Raw genomic sequence first — 15,605 nt, 5'->3', positions numbered from 1 at the left:
TGGTTTTTAAATAAAGTAATGAATACTTTTAAAGGTAATTTGTTGTCCTTTCAATCCAAAAATAAAAGCTTTAAACCAGCCAACAAACACCATCCTTGAATCGTTAAGCTAAGTTTACTGCTTTAATCCCTTAAACAGAAACATGAGATGTTCAGCTAAAATTAGAATGCTAGCATATGTGTCTGCAACATGTTTATAAATAAATTAAAAATAGATGTATTTAATTTTTGGAGAATTTATGGAGACAAAAACACAAGTGTTGAGCAATTACTTTACCTACAATTAAGAAAATAACACTTGGTTTCGACCTCTATATCAAGATTATCATCAAGAATATACATGTGACTAAGACACAAGCTACATGACTAAACAAAAGTAAGCTAAATCTAACTGCTTTGTTAATCATTTACACTAGCCTGACCCCTCGGGAAAAATAAATAATAAATAAAAATGAAATAAATATATGAATAAAATAAATTAAACAAAATAGATAAATTATTTATTTATTTATAAATTTTGGCCATAAATGCATAAAACAAATGCACTACTATGACTGATAGTTGAACGAATCAACAGCCCCAGTTATCACTTAGCCAAGAAACTAGTGGTGACCATCAAGGAGTTGGTAGGTCATTTCACCTCCTACACAAAAAATACACACTTCATAAACAAAATTAAAAAATCACACTCAACAGTGAAAATTTATTAGTTAACTTTGATATAACTTCCCTTTTCACGAATGTTCCGATCAGTGACATGATTCTTTTCATACAGAAGAAATTTTCACCCACTATCATGGCCCTCTTTGCCAATGTACTTTACTCTGGATGTGGCAAAATAATTTCTGCTTGCAAAAAGAAGGTATGGCCATGGGCTCACCACTCCCCCCCCCCCTCTATAGCTAACTTTTACATGGAAGACTTCAAGCAATGAGCATTAGATTCAGCTAGTGTAAAGCCCAAAGTTTGGCTCAGATGTGTTGATGATATATTTGCCATTTGGCCCAGTGACTGCCAAACTTTAAATGCATTCCTAAGCTACATAAACAAATAACATAAGTGTATCCAATATACCATCACGATTGAAAACAAAAACTCTCTTCCTTTTCTAGATGTACTTGTCACACATCTCCCAGATGAGTCTTTGACTCCATGAGGTCTTGGGATAATAATAATAATCTTCCCTCAGGCTGTCTTTCCTTTGCAGTCTATCTCAACCCCCCCTTCCACACACACACACACACACACACACACACACACACAGGCCAATATATACACGAAGATTTATACCACCATCCAACACAAAAGTTAGGGGTCATCAGTACCCTCAAACACAGAACCCTAACAATTTGCTCTGATGAGCAAGTGCTGAAGATGGAATGTGAAATTATTAGCCAAATCTTCATAAAAAATGGCCAAAAAAAAAAAAAAACAGTTCACAAGATCTGCTACAGTAATGCCAGTAATTTCTGTAATATATATGAAAGGTCATATATATTACAGAAATGCCATAGCCATACCATAATTAGGTAAATATCAAAGAAAATAAATAGAACACTACTGAAATGCAATATTAAGGCATATTTCAAACCGCCTACAAAATTTCAGATTATACTCAGCTCATGTAAAGATCCTCTTCCTTACCTTATCCACTTGGAGTTTGCAAAACTCCAAGTGGATAAGGTAATGATGATGTATGATAAGATAATGATGGTAATGATAAGGCAGAGATGCACTTGCAATTTATCCTAACATAGGAGAAACAGGCACATGATTCCAACAAGAAAAGTTGAACACAAATGCCACATTAAATTCCTCCAATATGGTAAAATAGGCCTGTCAGACCACACACACTCCAAAATGTCACAGAAATAAGTGGAAAGGCACTAAGCCCCTACACCACATTAAAACCTACTTTTTAAAGAAAATTCAAGGGAGCTTGTGAGATGCTTATTCATCATCCTTATTTCAATAAGAATGATGAATTATTAATTCCAGGAATCCGGAAGATCCATCTGCAGCTTGTATAGCATTCAGAACTTGATGGCAGAACTCCATCACAAGAAAACTTTAAGATAATGGGAGTGTAGAGATGCATTTGATGCAGTTCCGCTGTGTGTGTGTGTGTGTGTGTGTGTGTGTGTGTGTGTGTGTGTGTGTGTGTGTGTGTGTGTGTGTGTGTGTGTGTGCGCGCACGTGCGTGTGTGTGTGTATTATCATTTGTGTATTATTATTTATAAAATATTTTTATTTTTACTAATTATTTATTTATTTAATATATTTATTTTTATTTATTTTTTTCTCACCAGAGGTCAGTTATGTGTAAATGATTAACAAAGCAACTAGATATAGTTTATTTTTGTGTAGTGTCGTGTACCTTGTGTTTTGTTCATATGTACATGGGTGTATACTGAGAAGTTGTGATAATCACCATGAAGGAATTGACGTAGGACCATGTAACTTACCGTATTTGCCAGCATATAAGACGCATTCCCTTTTTTTGTACACATTTTTTAGGAAAAAAACTTTATCATCAGGAAGAAGGAAGAGGCCTAGCATTTCGCAAGTTTGTGAGTGGGTCAAAGCTTCATGGGATTTAACCACTGTCTCAGTTTTCACAGCATCCCATGAAGCTTTGACCCACTCACAAACTTGTGAAATGCTAGGCCTCTTCCTTCTTCCTGATGGCGTAACCTCAAAATCTGAAGACTGCATCCAGCTGTTCCACTTCTCCTTCATAAATCCCGTAAATGGTTTATTAATACAGACATCTAAAGGTTGATGCTAACTAGTTAGCCCTCCTGGAATTACAGCTAACTGAGTTTTCAATTCCTTTAGTTTATTTTTAACATCTGTTCTGTGAGAATGAAACTGATCCCATACTAGCAGGGCAGGCTTCTTCAACAGTCTGCCAGGGTGCCAGTTTTTTTCCATAACTTCATTCCTCCTCCTCCTCCTATCCAGCCTTTTGCGTGAACATGTATTCGCAAAGCAATTCAGCAGTTTTTCTTTGGGTAGTGTCTTCCTTTTAACAATCAATAGTAGCGGCAATTTTGTCTCATTAGCACAGCAGGATAAAACAACCACGTAGTGAGTTTTAGTTTTTTCATGCCCTGAAGTTTTAGCAGTAATACTTTTTTGTGCCCTTGAAATCTATAGTTTTGCTTGAGGGTATATTAAAATTATATTTGCGTAAGTTCAAAATGTTCTCGTTTTCCTTGCGTTAATGACGAATCGATGAAATTCAATAATTTTTTCTTCATATTCAGCTGGCATCTCTTGTGATATTTTTGTTTTAGTCCGCATACGTAGCTGGTTTTTTTTCATGAATCTTGAACACCATGATGTTGATCCAGTAAAGTTGAAAGTGTCTACAAAAATGATTATTCATCAAGCGAAAGCGATAGTCAATAACAGAAGGTAGACACTGAAAGTCCTGCTTTTCTGTGGTCTAAAATCCAAGTATTCAGTTCTGCCTCACGTTCTGGCCATTTTGCAATTCCACTTCATAGGTTATGTTTACTGCGAGTTGCTTTTTTTTAGATCCTCTGTCTGATACAGCCAAGTTCTTATCGTTTTCTCAGTTGGGGTGGCCCGAAATGCCTCTCTGCAGCCCTGTTTCCGTGTTCTTTAGCATACGCAATCACGTAGCTTGTATGCAATATTGTAGCAATGCTGACATTTTTCAGCCATAATTTGCAAAGAAATTTAGAGAAAATGTAACAGCAGAAATTTATCACCATTCACAACAAATGCATCCACTGAACTCTACGTAACTGGAATGTTATCACACACTGCAAGGAAACAAGAAAGAAATCGCGTAACTTGGAACAGAGAAAATTTCCAAAAATGAAAGTAATAAAAAACTGAGTATCAGCATATAAGATGTACCCTGTTTTTCAGACCTATTTTCAAAAATAAAAGTGCATCTTATACACCTGCAAATATGGTACATATTATTCTACAAGAAGTGTTGTACACTTGCTACAATGCTGCTGCATCATTTGCAATCCTATGAGAAAAAGTCTTTCACCCTGTTGCACAAATCATTTTTGTTCTAGGTGTTTATCAGAACTCATCAGACCCCTCCCCCTGTACGTTGCTGATGATGACCTTGATATAGAGGCTGAAATGTCAAGTGTTTTTCCCTTAATTGTAAGTAAAGTAATTGCTCAACACGTGTATCCATAAATACACTACAATTAATGCTGCTTACCATGTAACCTTGAAAGAAAGAATAGATATATTTAAACTCGCAAAAAACAGTTTGATTGAATACGACATGTTAAACAGTGGAGCAGTTTTTACTACCGATTAAAAAATGTTGCTTATAAATTCATATTTATAAATTTATAAACAAATAATCTTTTTATCACATAAATGAAAATTAGCATCAAGAAAAGGTTTGATACACGTAACTGCTTGCAGTGAACTGTTTTGGTTAAATTTTCAAATTTAGACAGAAGAATCTTGATTTTTTGATTCATCTTGCCATACTCCCAAGTAATATGATTTTTCTTCTAATTTATAGGAAATCTTCAGCTTGTGAAACTTTCTATGTACCAAGTGAGACATGCCTTGTACTATTGTCTGTGTGGTGAATCAGGCAGAGCCATTTCACTCTATATGTTTGGTCATTTCTGTGCTGTTGCCTTGAGTCATTAAAATAAGTCTGTAATTGATATGTTGTGTTCAAGTCTGTACATGTTTGTTTGTTACATCCAGCAGATAAATGAGTGAGTGGAATTTAGAATAGCATATTAACATCATGTTTTGTAGAAATTTAATCAAGAGTCCAAGTAAAACTCCAGCTCCAGTCATATTAAATGACTGGTGATTAAACATGGTGTTTTCAATATAACCTTGAAAACACCATCATTGAGATAAAACATCAAAGCATGCAATGGAAAATATAATTTTCAACAAGACCAAATAAAGCATTTATGTCATTATTAATAGCAGATCAAGACATTACTTTTTGTTAAGGCATAGTTCATTTCAAATTCAAATTCATTAAACAAGAACTCTAAATGTTGGCTAACATTTAGAGTTCTGGCAAAGCAGTATGAAACTATTCATAAGAACCCTGAACTTTGTCCAAATTATTGGATCATCAAGACAATATCTCCGAACATTATGCCATAGCTATCTGTGAATTTCTGTCTAAAAAATCAATCACAAAATTTTACCATTCTCCATATTCAGCAGATTTAACCCGGCATGAGTTTTGGCTGGTCCTAGAACTGAAGAATGCCAAAAAGGACGCTGATTTTTTTTGAAATTTTTGACCAAATTACTATCACCACATCCAATGTGATGTGGTGACAGTAATACAAAGCATTCCAGAAGATAATGGCATAAGTGGCCACTCTTCTACAGGTAAGCATATTAATTTTTTACATGTGCATTCTGGAACTTGGTCACATCTCGTATTAGCATTGTCATTGATCATTAGGTAAAAAAGTACTTTTTCCTTCAACTATATGTTTTTTAAATTTTCAAACAAGCAAAATTTATTTATTGTTTGAAAATAATTCTGAATCTGTTTATTAAGTATAATGAAGTATTATGAAAAATTAATAATACTTTATTATTCTGATATTAATAGAATTGATTAATGGACTAACACATTCATTAAATCTCTAATCTGTGGTGGACTGCATTCACATTTTTGTGTTTTTCTTGATGGACACTAATTCTGCAAGTAGTTTATTCAGGAAACCAAAGGAAACCAAATTTGCATAACACAGCGAAGTGGAGCTTCACTGTTTTTGTTGCAACTGAAGTGATAAATGTCATTCACTTAATATTCACTAATGTGTTGTTGGTTCCACACACACACTAGTGTTTTGGACTGATTTATGTATGTGTGTATTTTTTATATACTTATTAGGCACACATACACACCAGACATTTCAGAATGTGTAGCACGTTATTGCCTTTGTTTGGCAGGTGGCTGAGAAGATGGAAGGAATTTATTTCTGGGTTTCTTGAAGAGCTGGAGGTCACAGCCCTTGGGAGAAATGTAAGATTGTTCCAGAGGATGGATATAAATGGAATGAAAAAGATGTACAGAAAGTCTGTTTGTGATGGTCAAATCTAGACTGGGGAGGGATGTTGATTAGCCACTGCAGTGTTTTTATTGTCTTAGAAGAAAGTAAAGGAATAATGGGGACCAGTTCAGTAGAAGATATTTCATGAAAATTCTTCTAGAAGAGGGATAAGGTAGAATATCTAGGAGAAAAAGATTAGATTGAGTTTCTAAGAGAGAGATATATTTAACAGTTAACTATATAGATTGTGTCCCTCTGAACATCATCAAGATGATTAACGTTTGATAAGAGGTTTTTGATATGTGACTGCAAATGCAAGAGCAATATTTTATAGTTGCCATTAGAATTTGTATTTGGTTACCAGCTGTTGAAGTTTGAGTAGTGGATTTTTTTGCGGACTGAAGATTTTGTGGATGTGTTGTGCCAGGAAAAGCTAGAGGTGTAAGTCAGCCTAAGAAAATAAATCTAATGAGAATTAAGACAAAATGGTTTTGGTATCATTGACGTTGACAAGAATGAGAACAGTTGAAACTATAGTGCTACTGGAAAATGGTAAGTTGCATTTATGACATTTATTATGGGAGATGTTATAGCTTAAGCAGTACAAGGTTGGTCAGAAATTAGAAGAGGAATTAAATGTGTGGTCATCAAGGACAGTGAGAGAAGATTGTTTGGATATGTATAAGAGCCATTGCTGAAAGAGACCATATAGGTCTCTTTGCCATAGAGTTCTAAGGAAGATTAAAAGCCATGAAAATGTCAAGAACAGCTACAAGAGTCTTTCCATCACTCTTTTCATTGGTGGTTAGATGTTGGCTAGAAGAGCTTCTGTGGATCAGCAGTGTCTAAATCCATACTAGTGGCTGTTAATTAATTGGTAGGTCTGTAGGTGATGAAGGAAATGACTGTTGTTATCCTTCAAACTATGAGGCCCACTGATAGTTTGATGGCTAACTTTTTTTCCTGAATGAGTTAGGTAATCGCTAGATGCCAGATGACTACAATAGATTTTAAAGACAATATAGGATGGGTGTTAATTCTATCATGTGTTTTGAGTGCAGTTAGGGTTATGCTGTTAGTAGCAAAAGCCTGAATGGTATCCATGCTAAACAAAATTCTTTTGACATCGTTCTACTAACAGACCAGAGAAGGTATGTATTCTTTGAGCTTGATATAGTGGAAGTGATTAATTGCACTGGTTGTGTATGCAGGAGAAGAATGACACCACAGGGCCAGTTTTACTTTTGAACAGTGTTAGAAATGGTATCATCTTTATGTGGATATCTTAAGGCTCTGTAGAGGATGGCATGTGTTTGTAAAGATAGGTCTTGCTTCAACAATTTGCTAATACTTATATAATAGTGACTGCATAGTTGGAATTGATGTACAATAAATCTGGATTTTGAGAAGATTCAATGCTAGACATTATATAAACTAAACAGATGTCTATGCAAAATAAGCTTTTGACCAGCATATGAGAATCACAGATAGAAGAGAATAATGTTTGGAGGTCATCATCAGTGCTCATGGGTCCTGTCCTCTTCGGTGTCTGATGTTTGTTTCACTATTCTTTGCCATTTTTCTTTCTGTCCATTGCCAGGTGACTCAAATCCTGCAAACTCTTTCCAGACCACTCCTTCACATCATCTACCCATTCTCTTTTACCATCCATTGTACCAAGCATCAAGGTTTTAATCTTTCCACTGTTATTCATTCTGTAGATATATCCAAAAAAACTTTAGTTTCCTTCAAGTTTGCAATTTACTTTGTTATACAGGTCATTTGTTATCTTTTGCACCTGTCGAGTTTGTAGAATTTTTCAAAAACATGTTCTTTCTAAAGCCAATATTCATTTCACAGAGTCTTTGACCATTACCCATGTTTCACAGCCATAGAGAGCCCTCATGAATATGCATGTTTCTAGCAGGCTCAACTTTATGAGAAGGCCCACTGATTTTACTTTTTCATATCTTGTCCATTGCCTATAGGTTTACTTTTACTATCCAAGATCTCCCCTTTTTTACAATGTCGAGTTTGTAGAATTTTTCAAAAACATGTTCTTTCTAAAGCCAATATTCATCTCACAGAGTCTTTGACCATTACCCATGTTTCACAGCCATAGAGAGCCCTCATGAATATGCATGTTTCCAGCAGGCTCAACTTTATGAGAAGGTCCACTGATTTACTTTTTCATATGTCCATTGCCTATAGGTTTAATTTTACTATCTAAGATCTCCCCTTTTTTACAATCTAAATCATGTGTCATATTACTCCCTGATAGCATTTGTCTGATTATTCTAGGTGATTATTCTGAAATTGACTCTTTTACATTCAATTAATGTTCATCCTGCACCTTGGAAATTAGCCCATATTTAACATATTTTTGAGCAATTTTTCTCTGATTGTTCGGATGCTTGTTCTGTGGAATTGATTGTTTTACAATCCTGCAATATGGGAATTACTCATACACTGTGCTCCAGAAATACAACTAAATATAGGAGGGACGTCCATAAAGTAATTTCTGATGGGCTGTCAGAGAAACAAAAATATACTTACAAAAAAAAAACTTTATTGGAAATTAAAGTAGACATCTTTCACTACTTTTCTACATAACTTCCTCCATTGTTCATGCACTTATCATAATGGGACACCAAGAGTTGTATACCTTTGTTGTAGAAGGTTGCCCCTGTGATGCAAACCACGTATTGACTACTTCTTTGACCTCATCGTCGTCTTGAACTCCAAGGAAAGATATCAGATGTTTGAACAGGTGAAAGTCGCTTGGCGCGAGGTCAGGACTATATGGGGGGGGATGACGGAATTGTTCCCAGCCAAAGGTGGTGAGAAGTTGTTGTGATACGCCAGCCATGTGTGGGTGGGCGTTATCATGAATCAAAACAACGCCCCTGGTAAGCATACTACTTTGTTTATTCTGGATCGTGCGATCCAGTTTCTTAAGGGTTTGGCAGTACATACGTTGATTGTGGAGCCTTGACCCAAGAAGTCTACCAGCAAAATTCCTTGTCTGTCCCAAAACACAGTGCACATGCTTTTTTGAGTGGAAACCATTGTCTTCAATTTCATTGCCAGGAAATCAAGCTCAGGAAATCATTGCCATCCTCATGGTATCATGTCAAGAATTCCAATGCACTGCCTAGCCATTCACTTTGTGTTGTTCTGTAAGCAACTTTGGCACCCAGCATGCATACAATTTCCAATAATTCAGTTTCTCCAACACAATTTCATGAAGACATGAATCTGAAACTTCTGGAAATTGCAGCGAGAGTGACGTCATAGTGAATCCCCTATTCTGTCGAATCTTCTCTTCAACTGAACTCGCCAAATCGTCAGTCACTAAAGATGGTCGCCTGCTCTGTTCATCATCGTGCACACCAGTCCTTCCATCATTAAAAAGTCTTGCCCATCTTCGTTCCATTGAATCATTCATTGCGTGTTCTCCATAAACCTCAGTAATTTGCTTATGAATTTCAGCTGCTTTAATGTTCCTCGCATTCAAGAAACAGATAACTGACCTAATTTTACATGCAGCGGCGATTCGATTTTCAATTTTATACAATAAGGAAGCAAGAACAAATCCTAAGCAGGCTAGAAGAATTTTATAAAGAACTATAATGGTCCTTTAATAGATAAATCAAATATAAATGACACTTCTCCATCGCATATAGAATTCATCCCCCCCCCCCTTACACTTCAGATGAAATAAAACAAGCATTAAAACGAATGAAAAATGTCCTGGTGAAGACCTAATTCACATAGAATTAATTAAATGGGGTAATTCACCATGTCACAAACTTACTAAATCTATGCCTAGAAGAGGAAAGGATACCAGGAAACCTGAAAAATGCTACTCTAATACTGTTATTTAAAAAAGGAGACAAAGAAGAAGTAAAAAACTATAGACAATTAGTATTCTCTGTCTCTAATCTGTACAAAATTCTCACAAAAGTAATAACAAACAGGTTAATCCCTCTTCTAGACTCAAATCAACCAGTAGAACAAGCAGGATTCCGTAAAGGCTTTAACACAATTGATCATATTCATGCAGTGAAACAAATAATAGAAAAAGCAGAAGAAAGCCAGTTGCTTCTCTGTTTAGCCTTCATTGATTATGAAAAAGCATTTGATTCCATCAAAATTAATGCAATAATCAAAGCGCTCCAGAATCAGGGAGTTCCTGGAGAATATATGGAGCTCCTCCAGGAAATATACCACACTGCAGCAGCAACAATCCAACTTCACACAAGTAGCAATAAAATATCAATTGAAAAAGGTGTCCAACAAGGACATCCAACAAAATCTTTACAGCAGTCCTTCAAGAAATATTTAATAATATAAATTGGACAAACCTTGGTATGAATATTAATAACAGAAACATAGCACACCTAAGATACGCAGATGATATCATCATTTTTGAACACTCCAGAAGACCTTAATATAATGATAGAAGACCTATATCATAAAAACAGAAAAGTCGGTCTAAAAATAAACAGAGAAAAAACTAAAATCATGTTTAATCATTTTGTACACCAAAAAACAATAATAGAAAACAATTTCTATTATTATGTTTTACTATTATTACTATTATTATATCAGAACAGAACACTCCAGAATCAGGGAGTTCCTGGAGAATATATGGAGCTCCTCCAGGAAATATACCACACTGCAGCAGCAACAATCCAACTTCACACAAGTAGCAATAAAATATCAATTGAAAAAGGTGTCTGACAAGGAGACCCTCTATCACCCAAAATCTTTACAGCAGTCCTTCAAGAAATATTTAATAATATAAATTGGACAAACCTTGGTATGAATATTAATAACAGAAACATAGCACACCTAAGATACGCAGATGATATCATCATTTTTGAACACTCCAGAAGACCTTAATATAATGATAGAAGACCTATATCATAAAAACAGAAAAGTCGGTCTAAAAATAAACAGAGAAAAAACTAAAATCATGTTTAATCATTTTGTACACCAAAAAACATAATAATAGAAAACAATTTCTTGGAAAGGGTCTCTTCATATGCATACTTAGGTCATCTCATTGACCTAAACTGTGGACTCCAAAAGGAAATAAATAGGAGAGTTCAACTTGCCTGGAGTGTATTCAGAAAATTGAAAAGCATTTTTCAAAACAATGATGTCCCACTCTGTTTAAGAAGGAAGACATTTAACCAGTGGATACTTTCGGTCATCTCATATGGTTGTGAAACTTGGTTGCTAACAAAAGCACTGGCAAATAAACGAACAACAACTCATAGAAAAAAGAAAAGAGAACAGAGGTTGATGCTAGGCATCGCATTCAAAGATAAGAAGTTAAACACCTGAATAAGAAGCCAGACTCACATCACTGACATCATTCTTCACCATAAGCGACTAAAATGGAAATGGGCCGCACATCTATCCAGGAGAGAAGATGCGCGATGGACCACTGTAATAATGAACTGGATTCCAAAAGAAGGGAAACGAGGTCAAAGACATTCCAAAAGAAGGTGGAGTGATGAACTGTCAATATTTGTTGGGAAAAATTGGTCAACCATTGCCAAGAACAGAGAAAGGTGGAAAGAACTGGAGGAGGCCTTCATCCAGCAGTGGAATAAAATGGCTAAAAAGAAGAAGAATGTGGGTAAATTTATATCAATTCTCCATAAACAATAATTTAATAAATAAAAAAAAGACATATTAAAATTCATGAAAAACAAGAAAATAAGTAGCACTCCTTGTGGAGCTAGATTCATTTTTCATGATACTCTCAGTTCCATGGTGTGGTCTTTGACTTGTCTTTGCATGATAATTTTATTTTTTTAATAACAGTTAATTAAGCATTTAATTACACTAAACTAATTCTGATAGAAAGTTGCATACATTTACTATTATTTATCAGGAGATCAGGCCATGTAATAGGTGTCTAGGAAGGGGAGAATGTTTTTTTCCTTTTCTTAGTTAAACTGGATCCTGGAATGGCAATTCTTTAGATGTGTTAAGAAATTGTTGCGAGTATCCAGGCCATGTGGCAAAATGGAGAACAGTTCTTCTATGTAACATAGTCAAACATTGGATTTATATGGAGCAGTGTTTAAGCCTTTCTCTTCAAAAATCTCCATGAAGTTAGTTGACCAGGAGTAGAGAAAGTGGAGAACCCATGGCTCTCCCTCTGTTTGTAGAATTTTCCTTACCAAACATAACAGCCAGAGTTCATGGTGAATTGAAACAAAGCTGAGATATTGGGAGGAAATATAGGTTGGATAAGATATAAGGTATCTTTAAGTGGGACACTAGTGAATACTAGTGGACAGAGTCAAATTATTATATGAAGATTACCCTCCAGATATCACAAAGATTTTCGAATTTGTTATTCATTCAGGTTATTTTAGTTGGAAAAACAAGATCTACAAACAAGTTGAAGGTACTGCCATGGGTAGCCCTTTGTCTCCACCTTTGGCTAACTATTTTTTGAAACAATTTGACGACACTATGTTTTCATCCATTCATTCTCAACCATCTCTTTGGTATCGTTATGTCGATGATGTTTTTGCCATTTGGTCACATACTGAAGATGCTTTCCACTTTTCTACAACAGATAAATAGCCTTCACCCTCGTATCCAATTCACCATGGAAAAAGAAAATTCTGGTACTTGGCCATTTTTGGACGTCCTCCTTACTCGAACTTCTTCTGGTACCTTATCTACAAGCATCTTTCGAAAGCCCACATTTACTGGCAGATACGTTCATAAAAAGTCTGCTTACCACACATCTCAAAAATTTGGCATTTTTAAATCTCTAATTAATAGAGCACATAAAGTTTGTTCTTCTCCAGAAATCTTGCAACAAGAACTTTCAATCATTAAAAAGTTAATGGAATTGAATAATTACCACCCTAATCATATCCAACAGATAATTGAATCTTATGTTCCAATACCTAAGGTTTCTTCAACAGTCCGCAGAGTTCCAATCCCCTATATTCCAGGAATCTCAGAACCTATAGGTAGAATTTTAAAAAAGTACCAATTGATTCCCACATATATTCCTATCAACAAAATTTCTTTCTTATTGCCTTCTACAAAAGATAAACTGTCATCTCTGTCTTTGGCTGGTGTTTACCAAATACCATGTGAATGCGATGTTTCTTATTTTGGACAAACTGGCTGTTCTGTGGAAAAAAAGAATTAAAGAACATCAATATTATATTGAATACAACAAACCTCAGAAGTCTGGTCTAGCACAACACAGTATTAACACTACCCATAATATCCAGTGGGATAAAGCTATTCTCCTCCATAGATGCAGGTTCAAATATGAATGCTTTTTAAAGAAAGTTGTGAAGCTATTTTGCGCTGACCGAATTTAAATCGAAATGATTGTCTCTCTCTCTCTCAAAGATCTGGGAAACTTTTAGTTTATGTAATCATAAAAAAATTAAAAAAAACAAAAAATAAAAAAAAACAATTATCTTAAGTATTAATTAATTATTATTTTCTATCATTTCCTGGCATGCGACAACTATGTATTTTAATAGGTGATCCACCAAATGTTCGTTACTTGTATTCTATACTTAGAACTGTTTGTAACACTGAAGATGTACTATTAGTTTTAGTATGAAATATCTGTACCTCATTAATTAAAAGTTATTACTGTGGTCTTACATGTTCCTTTAATAAGAAATTCTGCATAATTTCTTATTCTGATCATTCATCCTTCTTCAGGGTGAATGATCATACATTTACAACAGTGTTTTTCTGAAGTAGCTGAGGCTTGAAAGCTGAATTTTTTTAATAGACTCTCATACTTCTTGATGTGCTGACATCTTATTTTTTGGAATCCTTTGTCTACTGAAGCATTCTAAGGTATCTTTAGGTTGCTTCAGAACACTAGAGAATAGTCAGAAAGGATCATCCAAAGGTTGGCATTCAGTGTAGCAGCAAGATCCTCTTGTAGTGCACAAATAGCTTCATTTGTGTTGGCAAAGAGAACACAAGTGGCATCAATCTGTTCCTATAAAAGAGTGAAACTAGTGTGCCTGTAGTATATGTGCAGAACCTTCGGTGAAATCAACCAGTGATTCAGTTTAATACATTGATTGAAGATTAATGTTATTATCTCAGCAATATTTTTAAAAGGTTAGTCTGTTGAGTTGTCTAGATATTTTCATCTCCACCCTTGCCATACTGACAGGTCTTGTATGTGATGGAATCTCTGTGGATTATTGTAATTCTTGTAGAATGACTTATACATTCTTCTTCTTCAAGTGTCATCCTCTAGAAAGAGGTTGGCAACCATGTCATGGAACTTTTTTCTTTCTTTTGCTTCTCTGGAACATTTATGGTAATTCAAGCCAGTCCAGTCCTTAATGTTTTCAAACCACATTCTCCTGGGTCTACCTCTCCCTCTTTTTCCATCAGTTTCCCTTCTAATATTAATTTCTGAATGCCTTCTTGTCTAGTTAGATCTCCAAAATAATTAAATTTTCTCTCTTTAATTATTTTTATTAATGTTATTTTCATTTTTGCTTTCTTTAAAACATCTTTGCTTTTCATTTTCTCTGTCCAAACATTCTTCTGATGGTCCACATTTGGAAAGCTTCTAATTTTTCTCTGCGTCTTTATTTAGAGTCCAAGTTTCACTGTTGTAGAAAAGGCTTGACCAGATATAGCATTTTATTAATCTTTTTCTTGTGTCTATATTAATGTCTCTGGATGTTAGAACAGTTTTCATATCAATAAAGGCTTTTCTTGCTATCTCTTTTATTTCTTTAAGGGAATTTCCTCTGTATGTAAACATTTATCCCAAATATATAAAAGACTGAACCTATTCAATTTTCTTTTTGTTAACAGTTATGTTTCGTTTCTTATTTATTGGTTCTTTTGATATGATCATGCACTTTGTTTTCTTTAGGTTAATAATTAATCCCATGTCTAACCTTCTGTTGTAAATTTCTGTGACGATCATCTTCAGATTCAGCTATAAGGACTGTGTCATCTGCATACTTGAAGTTCCTACCTCTGACTTTTACACCCTTCAGTTCAGAAATATTTTTAAAAACTTGCTCACTATATATATTATACAGTAAGGGTGATAAGACACATCCTTGTCTTACTCCTTTTTTGATTTCAAAGTTGTCAGAATATGCATTTTTATATCTTATTGAGGCCATTTGATTCCAGTATATATTTGTAATTATACGTAGATCTTTTCCTTTTAACCCATTATTCTGTAGGATATGTATTAATTTCTTGTGATATATTGAATCAAATGCTTTGTTGTAATCAATAAAACAAAGATATATACTTTTATGGTTATCAAGTTTCTTTCACATAATGTTTTCAAATTGAAAATTCTTTCTCTTGTACCTTTGTCTTTTTTGAAAACCTGATTGAGTGTCTTCTATTTCTACTGACAAAGTGTCTTTTATTCTTTCTAGGATTATTCTCAGTAGTAATTTGTAACTTGGCTTGTTAAACTTATTAGTCTATATTCTGAACATTCAAGAGTTCTTGAAATTTTGGGAATAGTGACAAAGATGGATTT

The 15,605-nt window shown here is 34.6% G+C and overlaps 1 protein-coding gene across 1 annotated transcript in view; it reads left to right on the top strand.

Annotated features, from left to right (window-relative positions):
- The window catches only part of LOC150101143 (ubiquitin carboxyl-terminal hydrolase 24-like), an 824,883-nt gene that overhangs the window by 449,846 nt on the left and 359,432 nt on the right, over positions 1 to 15,605 (top strand). The window lies entirely within an intron of this gene.

Source organism: Typopeltis vanoorti, chromosome 12, assembly GCF_054136105.1.
Source record: "Typopeltis vanoorti isolate ZY-2024b chromosome 12, IOZ_Tvanoo_1.0, whole genome shotgun sequence".
Classification (NCBI taxonomy): domain Eukaryota; kingdom Metazoa; phylum Arthropoda; class Arachnida; order Uropygi; family Thelyphonidae; genus Typopeltis; species Typopeltis vanoorti.
This window is presented reverse-complemented; position numbering and strand designations above follow the sequence as displayed.